We start from the raw sequence: 18,801 nt of genomic DNA, 5'->3' as shown, positions 1-18,801 counted from the left end.
AAGTTCAATTGCATTTCATGGAGTGGTTCCTCTTTGCAATAAGGTCTAGGCTTGGATGCTGAGTGTGTTTTCTTTCATGTTTCTATTCAATCATTTCTGTGGTAAATTTTCTGTCTCACCGATGTGTGGTTTCATCTCGGCCTCTGGTAATAGTAACCTCTGAGTAGGCAGATTCTTTCATTTGATAAAGATAGGCTGTCTGATCAGCCTTGAAGTGTTTTGGCAAGTTAACCTTTGATTATTTTAATTATTCTTTCCTTTTACAGATAGCTAATGAATAGTTTAAATTAAGATATTGTCATATCTCATGTTGGGTTCACTCTACTAGAAAGGTGATCATCACTGAAAGGGTAAATATAATCTTAAGACTTCCTATTCATTAAATTAAAGGTGTTATTTAAACTTTAGTGTAACTATTTAGGTTCACTTTTCTGAAAAAAGGAAATAAGTATTTTATCATGGTAATTGGCAGTGATCTGTCCAGACTTCTGTCCAAAGACAGAATAGTCAAGTTCTATCCAAATGACAACCTGCTTCTTGGTTCTCTTTCTAAAATTTTCATTCTGTTGTCCCCAAAGGACTCAGTTAATATCAGCACCATAGTTCTCTGATACTAAGATAGCAAAGGACCATATAGCTTGAGAAAAAAAAAAAAAAGACAATAAAAGAGAGTCTTGGGCACATTTTGTTCTCTTATACAGGCAAATCAGTTTTATTCAGGAAGCGTGTTCCGGTGGTTGGAAGTGAGCCAAGAGTTTCATTAACAATTCTGAATAGAGATTTAATGGTCCTAGATAGAGAATATCAGCAAATGTTGGACAATCAATCTGTATTTCAGTTTCTCCGTCTGTAAAAACAAAAACAAAAGAAACCCAGCAATACTCAATTATCTTAGAAATCTATAAATTGGCCAAGGTCTCAGATATGTTTATTAAAAGGACCTTACAACTGCCTGAAATTATCTTGTTTAGTAAGGTTTTAAAACAAATGAATACTCAACCAGTAAAGTACTGGACTGTTACTAATTTATTCAGTTATTGTTTTATTTATTTATTCACTTATCTATTCGAAAACATTCGTTGCACACCATTTAAGTGCTGGAAATTGCACAAGGTGCCGTACATACAGCAGTGAATGAGAAAGACAAAGTGTTCTGGTGTAGCTTACATTCTTGTTGCAGCTTGGGGGCAGAAAAAAATTTAAAAGGGCAATGTGAAGAGAGGGACTCGGCCTTCATGGGATTCCTCCCTGTGGGAGTAGTGTTGGGCTCAGAAGAAGTAACAAAGAGTGATCCAGGCAGATGACATCAAGTACGGGTCTCCTAGAGGGAGAAAGGATTTATTCAGTTAAAATACAGAAAGAAGACCAAGGAGATCTGAGTGTAGTGAATATGACAGAGAGTGGTATGAGATGAAGTTTAGAGGTAGAAAGGAATGCATTATGTGCATAGTAGAGAACTTAGTAAAAACTTCAGAATTATTCTAAATACAACAGAATACTTTTGGAGAGTTCAGCAGGGGTGTATCGTGATCTGATTTGGTATCTGCCGTCTAGACGATGAATTATAAAGACTCAGAATGCAAGCAAAGAGAACAGGCAGGAGGCTCCTAAAGTCATTTAAGTGAGCAGAGATGGCAACAGTGGAATTAGTAACAAGTACTTGGATTTGTGAAGAAAAGATTAAATGTCTCATAATGGTTCAGCCTGGGGGAGAGGTCAGAAAGATGAAGGAATCGAGATAACTTCCAGGGTTTTTTTTTGTTTTATTTTGCTTAAATGGCAGAGTAGTGGTTGGTGGCATTTGCTTAGGAAGAGGAATAAAGCAGTGCATCAAGAGTCTAGTTTTAACCCTGTTAACTTACAGTCACTTATTAGGCATTTAAATGCTGATGTCAAGTGGATAATTCTGTATATAAATGTGGCACTCAAGCCAAGGCTGGAGGTACACATTGAGGAATAATGGCTGCATAAATGGAACTGAAAGTACAGAAATGGTAAGTTAATAGGGAAGAAAAGATTCAGGACAGAGTCCTGGGGATTTTCAATATTTTGAGGCTAAGCTTAAAGGAAGCAACCAACCTAGAGACTTGAGATAGGGTTGAAACATGAGAATACCATGATACAGCATCCATGACAATAGAGTTTCAAGAAGAAGAAATTAGATAACTATTTCCAATACTTCTGAGAATTCAATAATTTGAAAAATTTTCAAGATGGAAGTTATTATTGGTTTTAATGGAGCAGGTTGAGAGGCAGGAACTGGGATAAAAACCTAAGAAGATCATGGGGAGCAGGTAAGAGAAAAAAAAATTATGTAGGTGAAGGGAAATAGGGACACATTTTAATGCAACTGCATCTCCATACATCACCATTAAAGTTAATAAACATTTTAAGGATTAATTCTTAGCCTCAGGATTCTTAGCTTATTTTTGTTTACATTTTGGGGGCCTTTGTAAAATATTTATTCAGCTTTTTTTTTTAATGTGCAAGTCACTGTCCTAGCCTCGGAATTTTCATTAATGAACAAGGCAAGCAACGATCCTTACCTTCCTGTAGCTTAAATTCTAGTGGGGGAGGCAAACGACAAACGATAGAAATAGTAAATATATTCCATAGCAGACTAGAAGATGATGGGTGCTTTAGGAAAAAAATTAGAAGTAGAGCAGAGTAACAGGGACCTAAAGCGCTAGAGTTGCAATTTCAATACGGTGGTCAGGGTAGGCCTCATTAAGAAAGTGACTTTTGTGTAAAAAATTGGAGAAGGTGAGAGAGAGTTCAGCCGGATGGGGATCTGGAGGAAGAGCATTCCGGGCAGAGGCCACCACTAGCACAGAGATAAAGCAGGAAGGGAAGAATGACTCCAGAGTGAAGTGAATAAGAGGATCAATACAGAAAAGGAAAGGGGGAAGCAGAGACCACCTTAGGGGCATTTTCCTTACTCTGAATCAAACAGAATGCCACAAATTGCAGTTCAGAGAAGGGAGTGGTATAATCTGTCTCACTTGACAAATAATTCAGCTACAAGATGATGGTGTCTTGGATCAGGATAGGAATGGAAGTGATGGAAAATGATGAAGTTCTGAAATTATTTTGAAAGCAGAACTCTTTCATGCGTTAGGTGTCAGTTATGAGAGAAAGAAAGGAGTCAAGAATGACTACAATTTTATTGAACTAGAATTTGAGAGGATATAGTTGCCAACAGCTGTGATGGATAAAGTGGCAGGTGAAGTAGGTTTAGGAATGAGTTCATACTGTTTGAGATGAGATATTCAAGTTGAGGTGTCAAGTGGGCAGTTGGATATTCATGCCTGGAATTTAGTACTTTGCACAGTGACTGTTGAGAGCTTTCAGAACCGTGATAAATCTATTAATGCTATTTCCTCAGCTTCACTTAAAGCCTATTCAGGTAAGTCTCCCAAACACACCAGGTCAAGTTTTATGGGGATATAAGAGCAGAGAAAAGAGTAAACAATAAATCTGTTTCTAGACCAAAAACACAACATGGGCGATGCTAATAACAATGCAGGCTCATCAGGCATATCTAAGAGTTTCATTTACCCATGCTTAAGCCCTCACTTTGGATCCAGAGGGCAGGGTCCAAATCACATAGGGTATGATTTAGGGCAATACTCAGTTGAAAGTTCTTCTCCTTGTAATCCCTATCAGGGGCAACATATTAAGTAAAACGGCAGCAAGAGAGAAGATTATCAACAAATAATAATACATGGTTAAATAATGGATATCGCATATCATATCCTGGCAATCCAAAAAAAGATGCCCTTGTCCCAGTTTATCTTTGGCAAATGCTCATGTGTATATGTATCTCTTATAAAATATGATGAGGGCAACGAGTAACAGGTGCAGTCAATCCCACAGAACACTGCAAGTTTTAAAAAACAAAAAGGAAAATGGGCAATGACTATACCACTGATTTGAAACACCCGGTGCAATTAATGATTGCCATTGCATGTTCCCTATTAGTCTGACTTGCATAAGCGCAAGGAAGAGTTCAGGGTCTAAGAGCTAATCATGAAAAATATCACTAAGCTTCGGGGTCAGTTAATTAACAGTAAAGTCATATTTTTCACGGATTAAGTCAGGCTCTTCCTTTTGACCTCATTTAATTGTTGCTTTTAAAGACCACTGGAATAACACTCTCACATACAAAAAATGTATTGAAATTCAGTGTTCTCTCAAAGTGTGATGAGACAAGAACTTAAAAACACTAGGGTGTAAGTTTAAATTGCCACAACCTTTGTGGAAAGTAATAGATATTGTATATTGTGAGGCAATACATATTATTATATAATAATATATATATGACATATTATACATATTAAGTGGCAGAGAAATAATGATAATTTTATCCTATAGAAATATGGATAATGGTGAATATATATAAAAGTATTTATCACAGAATTATTTGTAACAGTAAAAACTTGGGGCCCTACATGTCCTAAATTATAGTATTCAAACCAATTATGACAATTCATTGACATTACATAACACTTACAAGTAAAAATATAACAAACAAATGATATAAAACGGTCTATGATTTAGAGTTGAGGGGTGTTAAAGCAGCAGATAAAATTTTACATCTGAATTATGTAAGAATACTTATGTATACCTCTTATATATACAGAAATGAAATATTTTAATAGTAATTATCTCTGCATTGTAGATTATGGTTTCTGGTTAATTTTTTTCTTTATAGTTTTTGGTTTTCCTTGTTTTTTACAATCAACATGTAATTTTTTATAATCAGAAAAATAATTCAACCCGTTCTTAGAAAATAAAGTTTTAAGCCTTTTGGCATACTTTTCTACATCCTCAATTTTTGGTCACTTTAGAGAAATCTAATAAACCTGGTTATAATTTCTGTTTTCTTATTAGCCTAGTGCTCATGAAGAAAATAATTTTAGTTCTTATGAATACATTTGATGATAATTCTAGGGCCAGATGTTACTATACCTTATATATATTCCAGGAAGTGAGTTCAGATACTAAGAATTGTGAATGTTATGTTCTAAACTTTCCTGAGAAATTAGAGAAGAATTTCCCATTTCACCTTTTAATAGTATAAAATAAATACACTTAATGACTCATATTAAGTATAAATATTTAATTTTGTATATAGTTGGTTTATTTAGTAAATAATATATTTTGACTATAAATTAAATAATACATGTAATACATACATAATGATATCATTTTAATTTCTATCCCCTTTTATGAGAACAATAAAGATTATAATTTTCTGTAATATAGAAATGGAGACATTCTCCTTTTGGTGTCAACATTTAATCACTGTGTTCTTGCGTCCACTATGAAACATATGATATGATTTCTTAGCAAACATGATGACTAAAAGGCTAACAAAACTTAATTTTTGAAATAAATGAAGGTAACAGCCAGGTTCAGCTTTGAGGCTCTCAAATATACCAGTAGCTTCCCATTTTTGACATGATCTTTCTGCTCATTGGGATAAGATCAAATTATCAGAGTCTGTCACTGACTCTGCCTGGAAGCAAATACTTAAAACTACCTGTTGACAGACGGGCTGTGCTGATAAAGCCTATCACATAGATATTTCTGCATAATATATCTGAAGGAAAAAAGATGTTGCCAGTTTTAGTAGGCAAAGGATAATTTTTTATGTCAAACAATAAAAGCATTTATTTAATAATGTAAATTAAGAAATACCTTAGTAAATACAAAATAGGCTCCCTCCAAGAGGGGTAATTTATAATTAGAAAAAGTATCCATATTTATATCTACTTTTCATAGTTAGCACTTAAAAAGAGACAAGCAATTTTATTGACCAATGACTGTGATGTTTTTACATTAAATATTTTTATTGTTCATTCTAAAATGCAAATTATTTATCGATTTTTAAGTTGCTGAATGCCTGAGTTAGGCAGTATGATATTTTTTTAAATATTAAAAGCACCAGTTAATCAAATCCTGCCCAAAAGGAACTAACAATTGATTTGACCTTAAGCTTATCAGCATTGTTGGCCATAATTAATCCATCTGTAACGGCAGCAACCCATCTACCTGTATAGGTGATTCTGATTGATATCCATCCAGATGGTGGCGCATATCTCTAAGTGTAATCTTCAAAATCACCTGAGAGAGCTTGAATGCTTTCATATTCCTGGGTCCCACATCACATCTACTAAATTCAAATCTCTGGGAGTAAATCTCTGGGAATCAATATTTATCACACACTTCAGGTGGTATTTATACACACTAAATTGAGTCAAAGATAGTAGATCAATATTTGGATACAGTTTTGAAGGAATGAATAAACTGTAATTTTCAAATGAGGGTGAATTATTTTCTATATTTACTTTTATTTGACTACTCTTAAAATCTATGCATAAAATGTATTTTCTTTAATACTAATTCTAACAATTACAATGATGTATTAATAGGTTTTCAAATGCCTTGAGATACAGAAACACAATATGACCCTTTCCATGGGTAGACACATCTTCAAAAGACACTGTGCTAGAGACAAACAAGATGCTCTTGTTGATGCTGAGACTACCCACAAGGGAATTCCTGGATCAAAGACTCAGCCTGGCCCAGACATGTCAGTAGTACTGAGGACGTTTTTTCTGTTGTAATATTTCTGTGTCTGTGCTTATGTGCCATATCCATTAATACTATATGATGTTAGACATTAGAATAAGAAAAGCCTTAATATTAGACAAATATTAAGGCTACATTTCCCCTTGCATGAATAATAAAGATTTTCTGGGCAACTTGTCTCCCTACTCATTTTCCTATTCCCTTAAGATTATGCCAAAATGAGTAAACAAAAGTAAAGGGAAAGAAAAGCTGCCCCAAACCATGCAAAATTGAGAAAAAAAAAAAACATTTTGAGGGAGGTAAAGGAGGTTGGCATTTTAGAAAACCCATAAATCTCTGTACATTTGTATTCCTGTGGCCTATTATCATTTAGAAATTCCAATAGGGCAGGGCCAATCCTAATTGATATGACATTTGATGCTCACTCACTCGCGGGTAGGTATTTAATAAATATCTTTCAGACAAGAATACCACACACACACACAAAAAAAACTGTTTTGTACTATGACTTAACAATTCTTGTATTTGAGAATTATCATCTCTATAGGAATGTGGGAAATAGCACATCTCTACATTCATAAAGTACATAATTGGTTTCTTCTGGCACCCCACTCTTCAATTTTCCTTTGGAAAATTTGATGCCCATATTTCCATGCAAGCATTATTTACTTTTTGATTGAACACACAAAGTCATTTCTATTTATGAACACTTTCTTGTAATAAAATCTGGCATTTCTCATCACTACCATTTTCAGTCTACTTTTATAAAATTTAATGCATGTCAAATATGTGCATGGCCTAGAAAATAAAGAAACAAAGAAGAAACCTTTTATATATCCGTAAATGTCCTGAAATGGGCTTATCAGGGAAAAAATTCTCACAATCTAGATCTAGTCTGTCAAATATTGTAGCTGTTAGCCTCATGTAGCTATTGAGCACTTGAAATGTTTAAATTCTGATGCACTATAAGTATAAAATAAACATTGGCATTTGAAGATGTGCAAAAAATTGTAAAATATCACACTAACGAAGTTTTATATTGATAATGTGTTGAAGTAATGATAATTTGGATATAGTGAGTTAAATAAAATATGATGTTAATGTTGATTTCACCTTTTTTCTTTACTTGCTTATGATGTGGCTACTAGAAACTTAAATTACATATATGGCTCATGGTATATTTATATAGGAAAGCACTGATCTAGATTTAGAAATTCACTGCTATTGTTCCATGTAGCAATTAGATTTGGCAATATTGGAACATAATTTCATATTGTTAGAAGTAGTGGGAGGGTTTTGATGAAAATCTCCTATCCACTGGTTTTAGGTAGATTAATTGGCCTAATTAGATCTAAACTGCTAAAAAGGCCCCAGAGGAGGGAGGGGGAAGGAAACATGGATTCATATAAGCTTTCCAAGTCCTAGTCGCACATTCCTGGTTGACTGGTTTGCTTAGCCAAGCTGAAACTGGTCTTATTGTCATGTTGGGCACATTAATTGGAGAGCAGACTAATTTACAAGAATGCGTTAGTGTCCTTTAAAAGGTGATTTAAAATTCAAAATGATGGAACTAGCATAAAAGCATGCTTGTCTGATCACTCCTCAGAATCCATCTTGAAATCCCTACTATTTTTCTATTTTCATTGTTAGAATTCAAGTACACAGTAAAACATTTAAGATACTCAAACATTGCACTCGACACCTAGCACAAATAATTATTCTTCTGCTGAAGATAGACAGGGGGTTTCTATTATCAGACACTTGGGGATTATAAGTGAAAATATAATCTGTGGTTTTAAGCAGGGTTCCACATATAGGAATGAAACATAAATATCACTGAACATCACCAAACATATTTGTAACTGAATGAAGACATTTTGCCTTAATCCATTAGAAGTTTACAAAGAATTTGAGGAAGCACCTCCACCTCTAAAATAGCTGCTATAAGACTAATAACTTATTTTTCTATCTATGTTATAGTTATGAATAATTTTACATCTATTGTCACATTTAATCCTTACAGAGAAGAATGACATCGTTTTCATTTTGAAGACAAGGAAACAAATGCTTAGAAAAGTAGTGAGTTATCCTGACCCTTGACAATGAAGCTTCCAACTTGCTACCAAGTTTGAGTTTTATAAATTGTTAAATATATAATATTTATATATAAATATATGAAATTTATACATATAGATGAAATCTATAATATATACATAGATATATAAAATTTATACGTAAATATTGGTACATATTCGATATTTAACAGAAATATTAAATATATGTAAAATCAAATCAGCTATATTGTACAGCTTCTGAGGTAGGAAGTAAACACTGTATTATTGCCCACTTAAGAACAAACCTGGAGCTTTTAGGCAAGCATGAGAGAGATTAATCATATGAAGGGGAAAAGTGAGCAGATAGTGTTATTGGAAACTGAATTAGAACATAACCTTAATTTTGGAATTTACAGAATGTAAACCTGAAGATTTTTCAATTTTGTTACGAATGCATAGACTTCTCATTAAATAGTGTAAGTAAAACATTTTACTGCTGTTTGATAAAAGGATATGTATTGGTTTTAATTCAACAATCTCACATCTTTGGCCCAAAACAAATAATATCATGAGAGCAAGAGCTCCAAGTGGTCACTTTCTCAAGTACTAATTTATCAGAAGTTCTCATGCAAAATACATTAAACAGCACAATATTATAAAGGGCTCAATAACATTGAATAGAAAGGAATTTTCAGAGCTAAAACAAATAATTAACTATGGAATTTGTTTTGTGAAGAGATTTAGGATTCTCACAGACATATTGAGTTTGACGAAGACACAGGACCCATATTCTTATGGAATTCCTGTATGTACACATGTAATTAACTTTTGTTGTTTTCTCTGTTAATCTATCTCATGTCAACTTAATTCTTAGAAGGGAAACTTCCCCTTCCCCCACAAAATCTAACATGAATGGCTGTTTTTTTGGTCACTCATGTGCTAATATAGTCTATAAAATGTGGATATTCAGTTAAAGCTTATTGGATTAATGACTGAAAGAATAAATGGCTGAAAGATGTACTAGTATACACAGGCACTTGGAGTTTTTTTTACAGATAACACTGGTGGTTGCTGGGCTCCAACCATATGTTTGCACCAAATCTCCTCTGTGTTTGGTACAGGACAGGGCTAAGCACAAGAGCTTTCCTCTGTGCCAAATGGAATTGTCAATCCAAAGCTTAAACTCAGTTATGGCTTCACCAGCACCTTTGTTCTAAACCAGCAGAAAGACCCATCGATGTCAGGGAGGAAATGTACTCTCAAAATCCAAAGAAATAACATTGATCTTAATAACGATTCATCCCTCTGACCCTATATTTAGCTAAAACGCTTTCTTGCCAGTTTGTTTGGCCATACTACCATAATTCAGTGGCCTTGGATGCATAAATCTTTGATAATATAACTCAGAAGCTGAACAATATAGCTGATTTGATTTTATATATATTTAATATTTCTGTTAAATCTTGAATATGTACCAATATTTATGTATAAATTTTATATATCTATGTATATATTATAGATTTAATGTATATGTATAAATTTTATATTTATATATAAATATTATATGTTTAACAAGTTATAAAACTCAAACTTGGGCATGCTAGATGATGAAGACAAAGACAACATTCTCCCTCTTCTAGAGCTAAGAAGTATAGAGATTGAATTAGATTGAAAGGCTACATCTGTCAAAGGCATAGTTGACCAACATGCCTGGGGAATTCTGGGTCAATTTCTGATTCAGTTCCACTCAACATAGGAAACAGAATGAGTTGGAACAGAAAGTAGGCCCTAATTTCACAAAGAGTATGCTGCAGGACACACAATTTAGAATGTCAAATGCCACCATTCTTCCTTACTTATTTCATTTAACATGTGGACTTTAGGCTTAGTAGCTTCAGCAGGCTCTGCTCTGCACTGCCCAGAAGTCAATCTCTTCCCAATTCCTCTATCTCTGATTTCTGGCTTGAAGAGGGCCAATAATAGCATGTAGGAAAGTAGCATCAAACTATCCAATAAATGACTGTGTATTCTTTTTTTACAGAATTAGAATTATTCTACTATTATTTCCTACTTCAATGGATTTCAGATCGATAATATGTTTCTTCAATTTTCATCTACAGAGTTTTTACTTTTAGAAAAGTAAACATTTTTTTAAAACAAAATCGGTAGCTTCATGCCTTTATATATCATTCATATTAAATGCACTCAATGCTTACTAGCCTTTGGGCACATTAACACATATCGTAGAAAAAAAGACAGACTCTGCCATCATAGTTTACACTTTGGGAGTCAATACAAAAACAAATCACAGTATTAGACCTCTCCTAGGAATTTCCCTTATTTATTTCTGTCCATCATTATGTGACTTTCTATACAATTAATTTCATAATATTAACAGCAAATTGTGAGTCCTTGAGAAGAAGGGTCCTATTGTTCCTTCAGGTGGAGATGAAGAGACAGGGTCCTTCACAGGAATGTAATTCCAGAAGAGAAGTTAGCAATTCAGGTCACACGACTTATATAGCCTAGTCCTGGATGGTGAACACTAGACATAAAACCCTTACGAGTTTAGGCAGTTGTTGTTTAGGGCCTTGTTAGGCAAAATACACCTCCTTAGAGACTTTCTTGGCTCTAAAATAATTTCTAAAATCAAAGATGCTATTAATTGTAAAATGTATTACCAAATTAAATGCAGGTAAAAGAAAAATTTCTAAAACAAATATTAAAAAAGAAAAACTATAAGTGAGACCAAGTCTGAGTTTTGGAGTTGGATATCTAGTCCTTCATGTTATATTATCTTCTATAATAATTTAATAATTTTATATATTGTTACTATCTCAGTATTTCTGAGGTTCACTGAGTAAAACATCCATTTAGAGGTAAGCTGTATTACTCTAAATTTTGTTACTTCTATCCTGCTGAGAATAGCAAGATAATTTCATCTCTTAATAATACTTCAACCATGCTTCCTGATTTAAAACAACAAAGAACAGAACATTCACTCATCCACGAGAGAGAGAGAGAGAGAGAGAGAGAGAGAGAGAGAGAGAGAGAGAGAGAGAGAGAGAGAGAGAGAGTGAGATTGTGTGATTGTGTTGGAGACTTAAAAACACCTTAGAGGAAAAAAATACCAGAAACTAGATTACTAGATAGTGGCAAATGCCTTGTTATTCTTTCTCATCTTATTCTTTTGTGACTGGGCTCACCCCAGTTTCTTTCATTGGGATCATTCTTGTTTTTAGGGGAGTCAAAGCTCTACTTCAACTGTCAAGGAATTTGTTTTAAGCCAACTACCTGATTTAAGCCTCTGACCTTATCTCACAATTCTGTATTCTTACCAATATCTCTTTTGACTATCTCATGTCCCTGAGTCTCAATCTTAATAGTATACACAGTAGTCCAGTTTTCCAGCCCTGGGACCCTGCTTTGCCTTGACCTATTTTCTCATGGACTAGGGTCCTAATCCTCAACCCAAGCCATATGACTATGGCCCTCTTCTGTTATATTCCTAGTACAGAGTCTATTCAAACGTTATTATGCCTGAGAATTCTTCCTTGACTCCCCCTGAAAAACATGGGCATTTCCCTTGAAATCTGTATTTCCTACCCCTACTCCGGCTGCAACTTTGCTTCAAGGGTTGGTTCCTCTCCCACCTTGCAGACTAGGGCGGTCAAGCAATCACTACCAAACTACCATGCCCTTCTATGGAGCTGCTGTCTTAATAGTCTGTATGTTGTACACATGATCTGCCCCCCAGGAATTTGGAGGGCAATTGCAAGTTCGTTTCCCTTAAGATTAGGGAATAGGATATCTCTGAGCTGCACCGTGACTGTAATGCTAATAAGTTTGTTTCCTCACAGTACCATTAGGAAATCAGTGAATACAGTGGCTAAGCTGGTGACCTCTGGATGTCTGGATTCAACTAGTGACTCCAAACTTTATCAGTTTAGATATCATTACAACCATCATTTCCTTCATCTGAAAATTGATATTTGCAATTATTCTATATAATTTCTGAAAATCTTGAATGAAATAAAGCATGTATTTAGCAGTGTTTGACACATTACTATTATTTTTATTCTAATTAGTTTGGGTCTCCATAATGGAGAAACTACATTGTTATATCTTCGTATCCCTAAACTATATTTAGGTTTGCGGAATCCCCAAATCCCAACACGCTGAGCCCCCAACTCTTAGATTAGTACGGCATGTTGATTTTTCTGGGTATTTTCCCCAAACACTGAGAATTTCATGAGTATCACATGTGTAATGTGATGATCTCCAGTTGTGGCTCCCAAGAAAACAGCACCATCCCCTTAGAGACCCTGGCAAGGAGGAGGATGGCTGTAGATATAGATGGGGAGGGGAATGACTGTTTCAGATATAATGTAGAGCCCCTGCCTGCAGCTCTCCAGTCCTCTGCTACAGCTCTTACAGTCACTGTGCTGTCCTCAGGCTGTCATTCTCTGCTCACCTGTGAACAACCATATTTCTCTGATGGGCAGCCCCTCCTGAGTCTCTGCTGCTTTCCTCTCTGAATTGTGAGGAACATTCTTCTTCTTTTAAACCCAGCTCTTTCAGATGAGGATTATAGAGCAGAATGGTTTAATTTGCCACAACTTTCCTTTTCGGAGGATACAAGCACTCTAGTGGGGCTGAGAAAAGGGGCATGTAGGTGAGCACAGCCTCCACCCTCGGGCTCCGTCTGGCAAGCCTTTTAGACTTTTTCCTATCCACAAGGAATTTCCTTCAGAGAACCCATTATCCCCATCTGTGATCTTGTTTAGAGTTATCATCTGCATACCCTCTTGCCTCTGGTCTATCAGACAACTGTCTTTGTATGAATGTCTATGTAGGAATTGTATGAACCTCAATGTCTAATGTGGTTCAATCACATAACTCCTAGGGTCCATTCAATCAGGAATGTAGCTGTTTTCCAAATGTTCTATGTCAGTAAGAGAGTTGTCTGCCCAGAGTGAAATAAGCTCCTTTAAAGTGAAAGAAAATTGGTAAACAACACATATAGGATCACTGTCTTCAGCTTACATTCTAGTGGAAAAGATAAAAAATAAAATAATAAATAAAGTAATTATGGATTGTGATAAGTACTATGCAGAAAATCAACAGGGCATTATAAAGCAAGTGTCAGAAAAAGACGGAGGAAACAACATTTGAGCTGAGACTAAAGATGAGAGTGAGCCATCTGCATGAAGAGTGGTAGAAGAACAATATACAATCATTGAAGAGCTTTGAGCAGAAAGTGACATCTTTTAGTTTACACTTTAAAAATCATTTGGGCTGAGTGAGAGAAGGGATTGGAGATAAGTAAGATAAGAGTGAAGGTCGGTTAGGACACCGTTGCAGGACTGTAGGAGAAAGATAATGGTAGCTTAAGCTCAGATGTGATAATGTAGAGGGAGAAAAGGAATAGATTTAAGGGGTTTCTTTTAGCATTTTTTTTATTGTTAGTTTCAAGTATACAATACATTGGTTAGATGTTCATAGAGTTTATGAAACAGTCCCACCCCACCCCCGATTACTCTATCATCCATCTGGTTCTACACATAGCCATTACATTACTGCTGACTGCATTCCCTATGCCATGCTCCCCATCCCCATGATCATCTCTCAACTACTAATTTGTACTTCTTTAACCCTTCGCCCTTTTCTCCCAGCCCCCAAACCCCCCTCCTCTCTGTCTGTCACCAAATTGTTCACTATATTTGTGAGTTTGTTTTTGATTAGTTTGTTCTTTTTGTTCCTTAGATTCCGCATATAAGTGAAATCATGTGGTATTTGTCTTTCTCTGTCTGACTTTTTTCACTCAGTCCATCCATGTCATTGCAAATGACAGGATTTCATTTTTTTATGGCTGAGTAATATTCCGTTGTATATATGAAATGAAGGTAAAACCTATAGGATATGATGATGAGTTAAATGTAAGGAAAGAAGGGAAATGAAGAGTGAAAGATAAATCAAAAGTGTTGTAGTAGATAATTGTGTCATTCACTAAGATGGAAATATTGGGAGAGAGACAGGATTGGGTACAGGGATCAAGAGCTCTGTTTCGGATGTATTACGTATCACATGCCAGTAGACATTCCTCTTGCATGAGTACACATTTCAGTTATTCTTTCAGAATTCTGTAACTGGGAAACTTTAAAAATCTTGGCATGCCTTTGATTCTTAATTTCTATTAAAACATATCATAATTTCACCCTCACATCTGAATGTCTGCCTGGTTATTGAACCCTAGAATAAAGTTACTTTCCCTTAGAATTTTCTCCAAGATATTGCTTTATCATCTTCTTACATTCAGGGTTGCTTTCAAGAAGTTTGATGTCATCTTGGTCTTGTTCTAGTACTAATAATCTGCTTTTGTTCAGCTCTAAAAGTGTTTATGAGTTTTTCCTTTTATCTTTGTATTCTGAAATTTTGTATCAAAATGCTATAAACAGATGTGGGTTAAAATAATCTGCTTAGACTTGCATATACTTTCAGTCTAATAATTTATCTTCTTTATTTCTGGATAATTTTTATTTAATAGCTCTTTAAATATTGCCTCCTTCAATTCTTTCTTTTCTCTCAACCTGAAGGTACTATAAGATGAACATCAGCACTTTTGGATTATCTGCCATGATAATCTTTGTGGAGGCACTCTGGGAAAACTCATTGGCTTAATTTTCAAGCTCTCTAATTAATTTTCCTCTGTGTCTCTATTAACTTATTTTTACCTATTTTTCTTTAATTTAATCTATTGTAGTTTTCATTTTTGAGATCTCCAGTTGGTTCTCTTGCATGACAGGATGTTCTTTGTTCATGAGTGTGCTATTTTCTCTGCTTGCTCCATTAACTGTTTGTTCTAGTCTAAGCACTTGTGTTTATTGATTCTATCGTTTTGTTTTTAAGCTTGGTTTTTCTCAGTGCTTGGTGATTCTTTATTGTGAGTCTATTCTGGAGGTTGCGATTTCCTGTTAAACAGTGTTTATATGATCTACTAAGAAGAAGGATGGGAGAGTCTGCTGAGAAGCTATTCTGACTAGAGAGGAGGAGTAGGACATGCTTCCTGGCACTATACCTGGGCAGCTAGTCTTCCGGGTACAGATATTTTCCATTTCTCCTAGCCATTGCTAGCACCCTGAATGTGGCCATGTCTCTCTGACCCAAACTCATACAAATCTATCACTACTTGGAGAAAAAAATCCCCATTGCAGCTGCTTGGTCCAGATTGTGACAGTGTTGATTCACTTGGCTGCTCTTGCTGAGATATTCCAATCAACTTTCTGTTATTTCCCCTAGGTCATCTCCTACTCTCAGAAGTCAACAACTTCAGTCCTATCTGCTTGTCATCCTCTGGGATTCCTAAGAGTGTTCTCTTCATATGTTCCCTTTTTTATTTTTAAGCACATTTGTACACGATTACTTTGTTTAGTTAATAATATCTGCCATTTTAAGGAATTTTATGTGGAAGAGAACAATTTAGCTCATGCTCAACCCACTATATTGATGAATAGGGTATCTATTCATCACACAAGCAAAGATATTTGTAGGCACATGTATGTAGAAACTTGAGTATGGGACAGAGGGCCCTGGACTGGAGGTTTTGATGTTCAGATGAGAAAGCTAGCAGCACAGATAGAGTACTAAAAGATGTAGGGCTAGGCAAATCACTGAAGGAAAAGAGTATAGCTAGAAAAAAGAGGGCCTAGAATTGAGAGAGCATAGATTTGTTAAAAAATATAATATATATTGATATCTATTGAATAATGTCTCTATTTTGTTAAATGATGTCAAGAGAAATAGTAATAAAGAGGAGAGTTCTTGAATTAGGGATAATTAGAAAAATGAGAATATCCTACTAAATAATTTTACCAACTTTATTTATAGAGTTATGAGATTTTCCTCTGCCTTTGGCTATTGTTGGAGGACCCAGTATCTGAAATTCTGCTGTATACATGGCACAATGACCATGATGTACATTGAAGGCGTTAGAGGTTTGTTTTCCTTAGAATAACAAACAGCTATTCCTAACTTGCCAGTAATAGTTCTCTGATTCAGTCTTTTCCTCCACTTAACCAGTAGCAATTTCTATGCTAAACATTTTAGAAAGAAGTCACCTGAGAGAGAAAAACAGACATTTGCCTGCACTGCATTTGGAAAAAGGGTGTTGTGCTCTCCTGTGATTTTAAATACTGAAGTTATTCTTGCTCCAGGCAACCTGAAATTCCCTTTCCCACAAGCTTCACACATGCACTGTCTCACTTGTATATTGTTTACCTATTCAAAAAACTGTTTGCCATGGCAACCCTTGTCTGCATGACAGGCAGTTATAATTTGCTTGGAAAAACTGCAACAAAGTGTCATTTTTTATAAACTCTTTACACCAAAATATTTTCTTTTTTAGTGATTTCCAGTGACTTTGTTGTGGTTGCATGGTCTTTGCCAAAAGATCATTTATAGGTGAAAATAATTATTAAAGAAACCCATACACTTGCTCATTAGAAATGGGTAGTGTTGGGATTGTGATAGCCTCTCAAAATAGGAAAATAATTGATTTTCTGATTATCTCTTTGGTGCTACAGAAGCGGTATTCAAATAATACTTGCCTGAACCAAGAAGCCCTCCATTTAAAAAAAAAGTGCTTTGAATTGAAGTGCTGTGAGGTATGAGGCGAATACAGAGCCAATCTGAACCCTACTCTGTGCCCCTGGGTATGTGTTCCATTCAGAAAAATTCAAAGATAGTTCCAAAAAACCTGTTATGGCATTGTGCGGCTGGTGCTAACAATAGCAGTCAAGAGATTTTGTGTGATCATGAACAATTATTTGCATGAATACATCCACAGATTCACTGAATCGCCTGCCAAAAGGCAGCGAATGTCGGACAATACTGCCATATTTTAAATTCAAATATTGGTATTTCTGTGATATTTATTTCTGTGGCATAAACATGTTTGGATCAATATGCTCCTTGTCACTAGATGTGTAATTCAAGCACCCCAAAGCAGTAACAAGTGCAACTTTACAAAATAATTGCTCACTATTCTCCAAATCAGATTATTAATCTACACTTGGCATCTAGTGAGTGCAAAATGTATTATGCAAATGAGCCTGGTGCATCAGGCCCAGAGAAGGAATGGAATTAGCTTTAGGCTCAAGAGGAATCTGGCCAGGACTGAACGGTGGGGGAATATATGATCCAGAGGATTAATCATTCTTAGATTTACAATAGATGTTTCTTCCAAATGGCCATCTTCAGCTTCACAACTAGTATAAAAGAGACTGGTGAAAAGTTTGCTTAAAGAGATTTTGAAAAAGCAAGCTTTTTGATACTTTTACCTTTTAAATTTTGGTAACATTTGAGGTTTTCTTTGCTGTCATTTGTTTTTTAAGCTCAAGGCATCATTTCAGTAACTTTAAAAGATTAATATAAATTTAGATGACTAATTCTTAGGCAAAAATAAGCTTACTTTATGCAAGTTTTGCATCATCCTGTGTTCCAGATCAAAAACTGATTGAGAATGAATTTGAGAACCAGGCTTGGATTTAAGTCCAAAGAGGTCAGGAATAATATTTTTACTGCTTCCAAGTTAGGTTTAATTCAGAACCCATGAGTAAAAAATAAAATTCAGTGGATTAAAAATATGGTAAATAGTACTAGTGAGTGAATACTGTAGACAAAGAAGTTAGGTAAATGATCAGGCTAGGACACTCTTATTTAAGAAAGATTATAAAAAACAAAACAGAAAAAAACTAGTGGCCACAGCTAGATATGACCCAAAAGAAAAAGTATGGGACTGGAAAGAACAGAGGGCAGACTCTGACTCAGATATCCTGAATCAGTAACAGACCTTGGATTTGAAGAATTGCTGTGGCAATTAAAACTTGTTTGAGGCAGAACAGGACCCAAGAAGGTAGTTATAATTAATGAGAGAAACAAAATGCTGACTAAAACAGAGGAATTACAGAACCGGATTCCATTGTGCAGGGGGAGATTGGTTAGAGTTGTTAATTGGGCTAAGTGTCTTCAGGTCCTAGGTGTTCGAACAGATAATAAAAGTAAAAATTCATAGCTTACCAAGTTGCCTCAGACTTCATTATCCTTGTGTGGAGGGTCGTTTTCATGTGGTGTCTTTCTCTTAGGATTCTCA

The 18,801-nt window shown here is 35.2% G+C and overlaps 1 long non-coding RNA gene across 1 annotated transcript; it reads right to left on the bottom strand.

Annotated features, from left to right (window-relative positions):
• Positions 1–727: 727 nt before the first annotated feature.
• On the bottom strand, positions 728–18,801 carry LOC120587210 (uncharacterized). Its single transcript, XR_005648892.1, has 3 exons — positions 18,729–18,801; positions 1,168–1,321; positions 728–847 (listed from the first exon to the last, which is right to left on the bottom strand). It is a non-coding gene; the product is annotated as an uncharacterized LOC120587210 (long non-coding RNA).

This window comes from Pteropus medius, unplaced genomic scaffold, assembly GCF_902729225.1.
Source record: "Pteropus medius unplaced genomic scaffold, Ma_sr-lr_union100, whole genome shotgun sequence".
Lineage (NCBI taxonomy): Eukaryota > Metazoa > Chordata > Mammalia > Chiroptera > Pteropodidae > Pteropus > Pteropus medius.
The sequence above is the reverse complement of the archived record's forward strand: the minus strand, read 5'-3'. Positions and strand labels throughout refer to the sequence as shown.